Here is an 11,123-nt window from a genome sequence, read left to right on the forward strand (position 1 = left end):
AGGGCATCCCTTACACCCTGGTGTGACGCACCGGGAAGGATTCACCTATGTCCTATTTATACCAAAACAGAACCAGGCGAATCCCAACTGAGGGACATTCTATAAAAAGTTGGCTTAGATGCTTCAAATATTTCACTGTCATGAAAGACTGAAAAGGAAAACAAACAAACTAATACTGTGGTGAATCATCCTGCATGAAAGGAGACTAAGAAACACTATCGTCAGACATTCTTTCTTTGCTGCATACTGCAAAAATGAAGACCATTCTCAGTCATCAGACTCACATTCCAAAAAGTGACAGCATCACTCTGAAGGGTCACATGGTTATTGTGAAGGGTCCCAGAAGAAGGCCCCAGAAGGACTTCAGTCAACGTAGAACTCAGTCTCCATGGAAAGAAAAAGAAGAGGTTCTGGATTGAAGAATGGTGGGGAACTGGAAAGGAACTGGCCACTGTTTGCATGATCTGTGGTCAAGGGTATCGTGTCGGGTTATGGGTACGAGATGAGTTCTGTGGATATGCTCTCGTCCTCATCCATGCTGTCATTCAGGAGAAGGGCTCTCTTGATGAAATTCAGAATTTCTTGGGTGAAAAATATATCCTCAGGGTTCGGGTGAGGACAGGTGCTATTTGTGTCTCAAGCTTAGAAAGATGAATTAATCTTTGAAGAAAATGTTATTGAATTTGTTTCAAATTCAGCTACTTTAATTCAGCAAACCACAACAGTTGAAAACGAGAGTATTAGGGAATTTTGGAATGGTATCTACATTTTTGAAACAGAAGCGGTTCAGCAGGCTGATGAATAAGATCTTAGAGTTATCCAGCGCCCTGGATTACAAGACTAATTTGTGATATTTTAATGACACAATAAAAGATCTCTATTGATTTTGGGGGAAAAAAACCCCTGATAGTCAAAATGCGCGATTCTTTACTGGAAAAATGGAATAGTTATAAAGGAAAATTTGGAAAATTTTTAATACTGACTCTGCATTAGATACTAGTGGTCTTTCAATGTAAGTTTCCTAAGCAGGAAAACTGTGGTTACACGGAAGAATATTCTTGTTTCCTTTTTTCTAGAGGATTCATGATGAATACTCTGGGGGCAAAGTATCTTGATGTTTGTAACTAATATTCGTATGGTTCAGTGAACACATTAAAATGGGCACAGAGGGGCTGGAGTTGTGACTCAGTGGTGGAGCACTTGCCTGGCATGTGTGAGGCCCTGGGTTCAATACTCAGCACCCCATTAAAAAATAAAATTAAACCAAAGATCCATTGATAACTAAAAAAAATATATATATATATATTTAATAACATATTAAATATATATATATATATATATTTAAAAGAAAAAAAAGGTCGCAGTGACATACACATAGGAGATGCCAGAGAAGTAGAGGGAGAGGGCACATGTTGCCAACTGAGAACACTTGGCAGGGCTGCTTGAAGTGTATAAGTTATGGTACTAGTGTTACGACTTTTCTGTAGATTTCTAATTTTTCCAGATAAAGAGTCTCTCTTTTTCTGTTCTTAGAGTGCAATACATAGACCTTCAAAGTGATGTTTACCTCTTGTCACAAGCCCCAGTTCCCTAGTGCCAAGGAGCCTTGTGGGTCCAGGCAGGACTCCCCTGGGTATTAGTATAGACTGGAAGAGACTTGATGTTGAGTTGGGTCAGTCCACATATCAGAGGCCCTCAGGACACTCCCAAGGGGCACCCAGCATTGGAAGAGGAAGCTGGCAGTGTGGCCTTGCCTCTTTGGCTCCCCCTCCCCCTCCCCCTCCAGCACCACTCATGTCTCCACCTCAGGACATTTGTCTTAGTTGGTCTTGGGGCCTGGAATGCCTACCCTCCCGGTCCTTGCACGGCTGCTGTCTCGTCATTAGCTCTCATCCTTGCACAGCTGCCTGTATCAGCTGAAAAGCCAACTCCTCACCAAGGAAGTCACCCTACCTCAGCCCTGTTCCTCCTCCTGTTCACCCTTAGGTGTTCTTTAAAGCCTGTGTCACTAGGTGGGATTCTTACTCGTTGCCTTTTGCACTCCAGATCTTGCATTTGTCAGGGCTCTCTAATAGGATGTCACATGTAATTGTTACCTGCATATTAAATATCGCATATAATATCCTAATAGTAGTGTTCTGTGACATATATATACACATAAACACATGTATGCATATAATTGGCAATAAATATGTGTGCGTGTGTGTGTGTGTGTGTGTGTGTGTGTGTAAAATGTGGAATTGGCTCATATGATTATGGAAGGTAAGACGTCCCATGACCCATTCTTGCCCTATCTCCCCTCTTCCTGCTCCTCATTGCCTGCCACATGGATGGCTATAAATGGATGAGTCTCCTGTCTCCCTATACTGACACTTACAACCCAACCTCAGGATATGCAGATATCAAAGACACCATGATCGTACCTGGGCTTCTGTCCGGTCAATGTATGTCTCTCCACTTCAGTGGGATGGAGCCACAGACCCCACTGTGCATAGAGGGTCTATGCACAAGGGTCTTCCACCCTTGGATCTTGTCCAGGTCCTCTCTCCAACTCAACTTCTTTACCATGCTTTTTTTTTACGTCTATGCACAGACCAGTCTAGAGGCATTATAGCTTGCCGAATTCATGCGACCTTACATCTCAAGGCCTCTGGTCTGTGGTGGGCTTCCCCTTCCCCTGCCTTCAATGAACAGCCACATTCCTTCAAGTCTCAGCTCAGTGCCTTCTTCAGAGAAGGTTCTCCCACTCTCTTCCTGATTCAGAGGTTACTGCTTCTACCGGGATCCTTCCTGACTGGTTCCAATTAATCCTCTCTTTCTGTCAAGACAGATAAACCTTTTGTGGTCAGTCTTGCCCCAGGATCTGTGAACTTCCTGATACCAACAATGATGTCTGACTCAATCCAGTGTGGACAGCAATGTTGAGTGGAGGCACATCAGGTGTGAATGAATGAATGAATGCATAAATGAATGAATGATCAAATCAAAAGAAAACACTACAGCTGGGCATGGTGGCACATGCCTGTAATCCCAATGGTTTGGGAGGCTGAGACAGGAGGATCTAGAGTTCAAACCCAGCCTCAGCAACAGTGAAGTGCTAAGCAACTCAGTGAGACCCTGTCTCTAAATAAAATACAAAATAGGGCTGTGGATGTGGCTCAGTGGTTGAGTGCCCCTAAATTCAATCCCCAGTACCCAAAAGAAAAAAAAGAAAAAGAAAAAAGAAAAGAAAACACTATAGATTTAATCATGGTAACAGCAACAACAGCAATTCTACTGATAACAAACATTTACGGACCACTCAGTTGGTGCCTAGCATTATACTAGTTGCTTTACCTGAATTATTAAATACTCAGAAGAATCATGGGTACTAGCAATCAGTGTTGAGCTATTGACACGTTTCTAAGCATTTTGCATGTGGTCACTCATTAAGCTGCACAATAGCCTTATGAATAATAATAATAGTTATTCTTTTCTTTTTACTAATGAGGGTACTGGGGCTTAACCGAGAGATATGAGGTTATTTGCCTTAGGTCATACACCTAGTAAGTGAAGGAGCTGGGACTTATCTCCTAGAATCAATGACTACACTCCAGACTCCCAATGCCCCTCTTTAAATAAACTAGTGAGCCGTTTTGAATGTTCAGTGTAGTCATTGAAAACATCTCTACACTTCAAAACACATTTTTTTTTTGAGAAGTAAGAATGAAATTCGCATGCCTGTGCACATAGCACCTCTGAGTTTTTGGCCACTTAAATACAGATGATGTAAGAACAGACATTTTTGGTTGGACTTTCAAGATAGGTAACATGATAAAATATCTTAACATGAAGAAATATGGAAGACATGACCAGAAGTGCTTTGGAAAAGTCATTCATTTTGAATTCCTAAGTCATGATCCTCTAGGAAAGGGACTTGAAAAGCAGACTTACTGGAAACAAACTTTAGACTAAACATCCCATACTCCCACCCATGTCAGAAGATGGGACCTTGGAGGAGCTGGACTTGTTGGTTTCAACTCTGCCCCCTTGGAGTTCAGAGTGAAGAAGGACCTAGGAAGTCCACAGCATGAGAGCTTAAACCACAAGTAGAAATCAGAGTGAGCTTATCGTTTTCCCATTCTAGAAATGTGGGGAGCTAGAGGCAGAGGGACGGAGCCAGGGACAATAGGTACAGTGAAAATAAGCCTGGATTCCTTCAGTTTGGGGCTTGAATTCAGGCCCCATAACTTACTCTCAGTATGAACTTGGGCCTCAAGTAACAGTTTCTACTGTGTGAGAATTAAATGAGAATTTGCCCATGAATCTCTTGTAGTAATAGAAAACATTTATTGGGGACTTCCCATGCCAGGCACTATTTTAAGCTCATCCACTTTAAAAAAAAAAAAAAACTTTCCTTAACTTATTTAATTATTCCATGAACCCTTATGAAGAAGGTACCTGAAAAATAATAGGCTTTCCTGAGACACCAGAGAGCCAAAGAAGAAGTGGTCAGACACACTAAGGTCATGTCCCACACACTGGATGTATCTTGGAGAAAGTACACCCAATCTGAATGCCAGCCCCCTGCCTCCACCCTTGAGGAAGCAGCATAAGGCTGAGGGTGGATGAACTTTGGAGTCAGACAGTCACTGTTCTTAGCCCCACTTTTCCACATACTGCTGAATTTTCTCAGGCAAATTACCTAACCTCTCTGAGCTATAGTTTCCTCATTTATATCACAGGGGATGATCCATGGAAGCTAATGGTAGCAAATGAGGATTAACTGAGATAAGATCTACACTGAGCCTACCTTTAATGAGTGCTCAGTTATGAAGCTGCTATTGTCATTACTATCACTTTAATTTTATTTCCCAAATATGGGTAGTCCATACCTACAGTCCCACCCTCGCCTCAGACCAACTTCAATGCAGATGTGAAACCTCTTTACACACTCCAGCAGAAATACATCCACACTAAAATTGCTTTATTGTAGATCTTATCTTGGAGTCAGAGGAGGTAACTTACACTGCATATTCCAGAACAAACATCTAGAATCCTTCTCTGATGTCTTTCCTCTCCTGAATCTGTGTTGCTCCTAAACTAGCTCACCTCTCCACCATGCAAGGCCCCAATGGCCCTCTTTTAAATCCTCCCAGGATCCCTTCAGCCTCTCACCCCTTCTTAGTTCTTGACCAAATTCTACATCTAGATGTGTGCATCCTAACCAACAAGCCTAAAGTGTTCCCATTAATTGACTGATCCTCCGTAAAAGTAGTTTAACTCTTTGGGAAGTCTCAGATCTGCATCTATCACAAGCTATCTATCAAAGTTCCTCATCAACACACCTAGAGTAAGGCATGGTGGCTCATGCTTATAATCCCAGCTACTTGGGAGGTTGAAGCAAGAGGACTACAAATTTGAGTCCAACCTCAGCAACTTGGAGAGACCGTGTCCAAAATAAAAAGTAAAAATGGGGGTGGCCATGTAGCTTAGTGGCAGAGCATCCCTGGGTTCAATCCTTACTACACAAACTGAATAAACAAATATTTAAACACACACACACACACAACCTAGACCAGAGCCCTCTTGAAATGTGTTCCACTAAGCAAAATTTTCTATCTCATTCCATTAATACGCCTCACTGATAACATGGTGCAACTTGGCACATAACATGTGCCCAGTAAATGGCAGTTATCACGTTATTATTTGCAGATCTCTTTTCCTTGTTTTTAGTGAAGTAGGGTTCTCAGGGTCACCCACTCCCAAATACACTTAGCTGATAGAGTTGTTCTGCAAGCATGGTGTCACAGATGCATAAAAAACATATAGAGCAGCCTTCTTCTAGATTTGTTAAAATGTTGAAGACTCTTTGAATACACCATTTAAAAAAACAACAACTAAGATTGCTTTGAATGTTACCAACTGAATAAGTCAGTAAGAAACGTTGAATTGTCAAGGAAACACGCTTGCTCAGGGTCTTAATAACAAGACCCTGTCTGCTCTTTATATAGCAGCAATCATTTGAGAGAGAAGAGGAAAAAAACTGTTATTAGTGTACTTGATGTAAAATATTGATGACCAACAAGCCATATTAACCAATGGGCAGAATCATCAAAATCTCAAATATTATTAATTCGAACTTCAAAGGACTCAACTAGCAGGACTTATCGAATCTTTTACAGAGAAACAAAGGTGTGTGTGTGTGTGTGTGTGTGTGTGTGTGTGTTTGCATGTGTGTGTGCCTGCATATGTGCCTATGGAACAGAGTGGTGTGCTAAGTCAGCTTTCTGTCACTGTGATGAAATACCTGAGATAGACAACTTAAAGGAGGAAAGATCTGTTTGGGTTCATAGTTTCAGAAGTTTCAGTCCATGTGGGACTGTGGGGTTCCACCTAGAGGGGTGTGGTGCTTACCTCATGGTGGCCAGGAAGCAGAGTGAGACAGAGAACAGGGTCAGGGATGGAATATGTCCTTTAAGGGCATGCCTCTAAATTTCCTTCCTCCTACTAATTCCTTCTTAAAGGTTCCACTGGTTTCTAATAGTACCATCAGCCAGTGACCAGACTTTACTACATGAGCCTTTGGCAGACACTTAAGATCAATGAATTAAAATGCAGTCTGTATAAATAAAAAACAAATAAAAAATGTTAAAAAAAGAGATCCCAACAATAACATGTGGATTTTAAGCAGTTTCTGATTAGCACTCATCTATCTAAAGCAGTTAACCTTGACCAAGTGCTGATGGATCCTATTCTCCACTACTAGAAAAGAGGGTAGGTCTGCTATTCTTGGGAAGAAAAGGCAGGAAAAGACTGTTCATGTGATTCTACTTCCTTTGTTAGAAGTATCTACTCCAGGCAGGTTTGCAAATCTTGATAACTTTCTACACTTGTAAAGGCTTTTATTATTGTTTCTAATCTTGGGTGTCTCCAATTTCAGGGCATGAGCCCTAGGGATTAGCATTAGGAGACAGGAAAGGGATGGAAGAGACAGAAACTGGGGGTAGGGAGAGTAGGACATTTATTAACCACCCACTGTATTCCAGGCATTCTGTTACTTACATAATGATGTTCAGTTTTCATTACATTCTAGAAGATCAGTGTTACTATGCCCGTTAAGTAAAGGAAGGAAATGCAACTCATAGAAAGTAAGAGGCTTGGCCAAGTTCTCAGAATTTGTAAGGGGCAGAGTTGAATTGTTTCCTGGTCTTCTGATTCCAAGTCTTATGTTCTTTTCAGTATACTGTAATGCCTAACAGAGATAGAAAATAATATGCTTGCTATGGCTTCCATAGATAGTCTCTTTGCATTCCTTTTAAAGTACATGGGGTGGTAGAAAGAGCTCAGGTTTTAGAGATAGAAAATTTGAAACTTAACCTGTAAGGCTGCACCAGTTGCTAAAATACTACAAACTGGACTATTTTCATGCAAATTGTAAATTGTTGCTGCCCTTGAGTCTTCCCTTTCTGAGTTCTGTGTGTTCCTTTTGCTACCTTCCATGTCTCAGACTCTCTCCCATCACCTTCTAGAACTCCCTGTCATTGCACATTAGGGGAACTGCGGGACCCTAATCCAATTCTTGGGCCCATCTATTCTGTCTCCTAGGTATCTTTATTGTACTGGTAATTGCTAATTTTGAATAATTAGTCCTGCCCTCAGCCTCCTACCTCCTTCCTCACAAACCCAGTTGATCTATGGAGATTTCTATCTTTGCTGACACGGGTCTCAGATTTTTGTGGCACTTTACCTGGAAAACATGTGGAGAGAGTTAAACAGAAAGGCAGAAGGAAAAATAGTGCATACACAGTAGGAGATAGAAACTGAGCTGGTTTACATTTAAAAAAAAGTTCAGAGGAGAGACAGGAAAGCAAATTAAGCCTTGGAGGATAAAATTTGAGAGAGAGCGCCATTGTGTTTGGTAAGATGGCAAACTATATGGTCACAACATGCTACAGAACTTAGTAGACAAGAGTCTTGGATCTACCTGTAGTCCACTCTGATCCCTTAGAAAAGTATCTCACTTTTATGGGTCTCAGTATTTTCATCTATAAAATGGAAGATAATGTTCATTGTTACTTATTTAGAAGTTGTTTTATTATTGATATTATTTTTTGAGTTTCAATGATACACTATCACTTAATTAAACTCTTATTGCAAACCTTCAAATTACATGTGATCAGTTTTTTTTTTCAGAGTAGACCTAGTAAACATGAGAAATCTGTCCATAGAACCCCAGCTAAACATTGACAGGGCTGGAATTCATGGTGTTCTCTCTTGCTCCAAATCCAGAACATTTTTCTTTACCATGTATGGTTTCCCAACTTTCCTTGAGACCCTAGAATGCAAGTCACAAGTAAGATTTAGTATTTAGAAAAAGCTTTGAAAGCCATAAAATGCCATAGAAATAAATACCAGGTGTTTCAAATATATTATTATTAACTGCTCATCTTCTTCTCTGTACTTCTTGTTGTTTCATCACAATTGACCCCAAATTCGAAGTAGACACTCGATGCACCACCCAGAACCCTTTTCCATGAAGCACACGTCACCCCAGTTTCTGGGAGTGTGGTCAGGTGTCAACCTACAGGGAAGAGATGCCTCACCCAAGGTCACACTCCTTTCTGAGCAGCCCAAGACCAGTGGTCCAGTGGCCAGTTGATCAAAGATCATAAAGACCTCTAGTTATCTTGGTCTAACTTTGCTCTAGTTTCAAAACTCTTGGTGGGGAGCAGCATTGTTCTGGGGCCTGCATCATGGGTTGCTTTCTCACTCTGCCAGCTCTGCCTCCATCTTCTTCCTTTCCACAGGTATTCCTCCCATGACATCCCTAAAACATCCTGTGTGCTAAACACCTTCTGAGTCTGCTTCTTTGGAAAACACAGCTGGTGACAAGTGGGTTCTTTGTAAGTCCAAGTCCCTGGATAACCTGAACGCTTCTGGAAGGCAGGAATGTGTTTTATTCATTCCTAGATCACCAGTGCTTGGCCTGATACTAGCACCAGAAGCAAACATTCCTTTCATGTGCAATGATGGAGAAATATGCCTGTGAACTTCTAGGATAACTATAATAGTACTACTTACCAAATACTATTTTAAAGGCTTTTAACCTAAGGATTCAACCCTCCTTCCAACAATCCTGGAAATTCATGATTATTATTATTAATCCCATTTTATAGATAAATAAAGAGAAGCACCCAGTGGTCCCAAGTTCTGCCTGATGTCCCCTGTCCAGTGGTGCGTCTGGGTTTTGCTTGCTCAGAGTCTATCTCTGAGACTTGCTCTCCTCATCACTCCTGCTTACTGCTTCTTGTATCCATGTGCTGTGCCTATCCATCTGCCAGCCACCCATTGACTGAATAAGGTTAGCAAAGAACTTGGTAAGGGGAGAGGAAGGGATCATCTTTTATTTCAGGGGGACCGAGATCATTACAGAATACCTCTGGTGATGAAATGCCTGCTGCGAGCCTAGTGCCACCAAAGCTCTCCAGGTGATTCTGATGCCTAGGTGGGTTTTGGAACCATGGATGCAGCCAGCAGTTTCACAGAAGATACTTAGATAAATGCCGTAACAGACGCCCTGGGATGTGAAGTGATCTGGCATTGCCACCCTGGCAGGGAGAGAAAGGAGCCAAAACTCTCCTCTGGCTCAGGGTCCTCAGCCAGGGCTCTTTGAGCTGCACTTTCTGAGCTTGGGCCAGGAATCTGCCCTGGGCATGGGGAACCACATACCTCACACGTGCATCTAATGATTACTCAGGAAGTGAGGGCTTTGGGGCTGACAAACGTTGCACCGGAAAGGGGAGGGAGAGCTGTCAGGAGGGGGTCAGCAAAGCCAGCTCCCTCAAAGCATTGTCCTTTCCTTCCTCCAACAGGATGCCAGGAGCCTCACAGAAAAGGGACTCATTTGTCTTCGTTCCCAGCACAATAACTTGCTGCTGGCCTTTCTCTTGGGCCTTTCTCAGAGCAACAGGATACGGTCTTTGCCAGGAGAGAAGGAAGGAAGGAGGGAGGCAAGGGAAATGACAGGCGCTCAGGATCTCCAGGCCCCCAGTCTGGATCCTGGACCTTGGGAAGACCCACTACTGGGAGGCCCAGGACTGTCTGGGTCCAGCTGGGCCTGGAGTGGGAAACAATTTTCAGTTGCAGGGAAAACCTTAATCAGATGTAAGCTGAGTAACCATTAGCAGCTGAGCTATAATTTCTGGGCGTATCTAAATGGCCTTCCGCCAACTTTTTAATCTTAATCTAGTTTTCTTTGCACACTTAGAGAAGAAAAACACATAGGGTTAATTCAGAATGGGGCCTTCGTTCCTTTTTTCCTTCATGTTAAAATGAAGAACTTATGCTTTGAAACATTATCTTAAACTTCTTTTGCAGTTGAGATTTTTTTTCCCCCAGGCTCACTCAAGATCTGCAGCAGCAGCAGAAACTCGTGTGTGTGTGTGTGTGTGTGTGTGTGTGTGTGTGTGTGTGTGTGAAAGAGAGGCGGGGGGGAGAAACAGAATGGTAGGGACATGGAGGGGGCTTACCCATGGTGCCGGTTTGGTTGTAGAATTGAAATCAATATTGCAATCTGCTACGAAGATATAAACAAACAAATCAGTACATTTTAACAAATGCCTATTTGTGTGTTTTGAACTCCATGTATATGACATTCACTGTGCTGGAGATGGTTGAAAAAGCAAGCCTACAATTTTCTAGTTCAGGAGGTGAGACTCTGACAGGTACATATAGCCAAGAGTGTTGGTATTGTTCACATAGAAAGCCAGGTGTCCAGGAGACAGGGGAATCCTCCTGGAGAGACACCCCTCCTGGCTAAGCTCTTGGGGAAGATGGACAATAGAAAGTGAGTTGGAGGTCACCTTCCTCAGTGGAAATGGTTGCTGAAGATAGTGGTCTTCCTTTTATATTAATGTTAAGCCTTGCCCCTAAGACTTTTCTGAAGTGTGGAAAAACATCACATTCAACTTAAACACGGGCCCTTGATGTGAACTCTGTTGCTGCCTGTCAAAGAAATCATGTAATTAATTTTTTTTAACTAAAGTTATTTGGATTTCAGCACAGATTATTTTAGTGAATTAGGCTTGTTCTCTCTCCCTGTCTCCCCTGTGTCTTAAATCGAGTTGGGATGCAGAGATAAA

At 42.1% G+C, this 11,123-nt stretch overlaps 1 pseudogene; it reads left to right on the forward strand.

Moving 5' to 3' along the window:
- Window positions 1-254: 254 nt before the first annotated feature.
- On the forward strand, window positions 255-805 carry LOC124959658 (60S ribosomal protein L9-like; annotated as a pseudogene).
- Window positions 806-11,123: the final 10,318 nt, after the last annotated feature.

This window comes from Sciurus carolinensis, chromosome 1 (assembly GCF_902686445.1).
Source record: "Sciurus carolinensis chromosome 1, mSciCar1.2, whole genome shotgun sequence".
Lineage (NCBI taxonomy): Eukaryota > Metazoa > Chordata > Mammalia > Rodentia > Sciuridae > Sciurus > Sciurus carolinensis.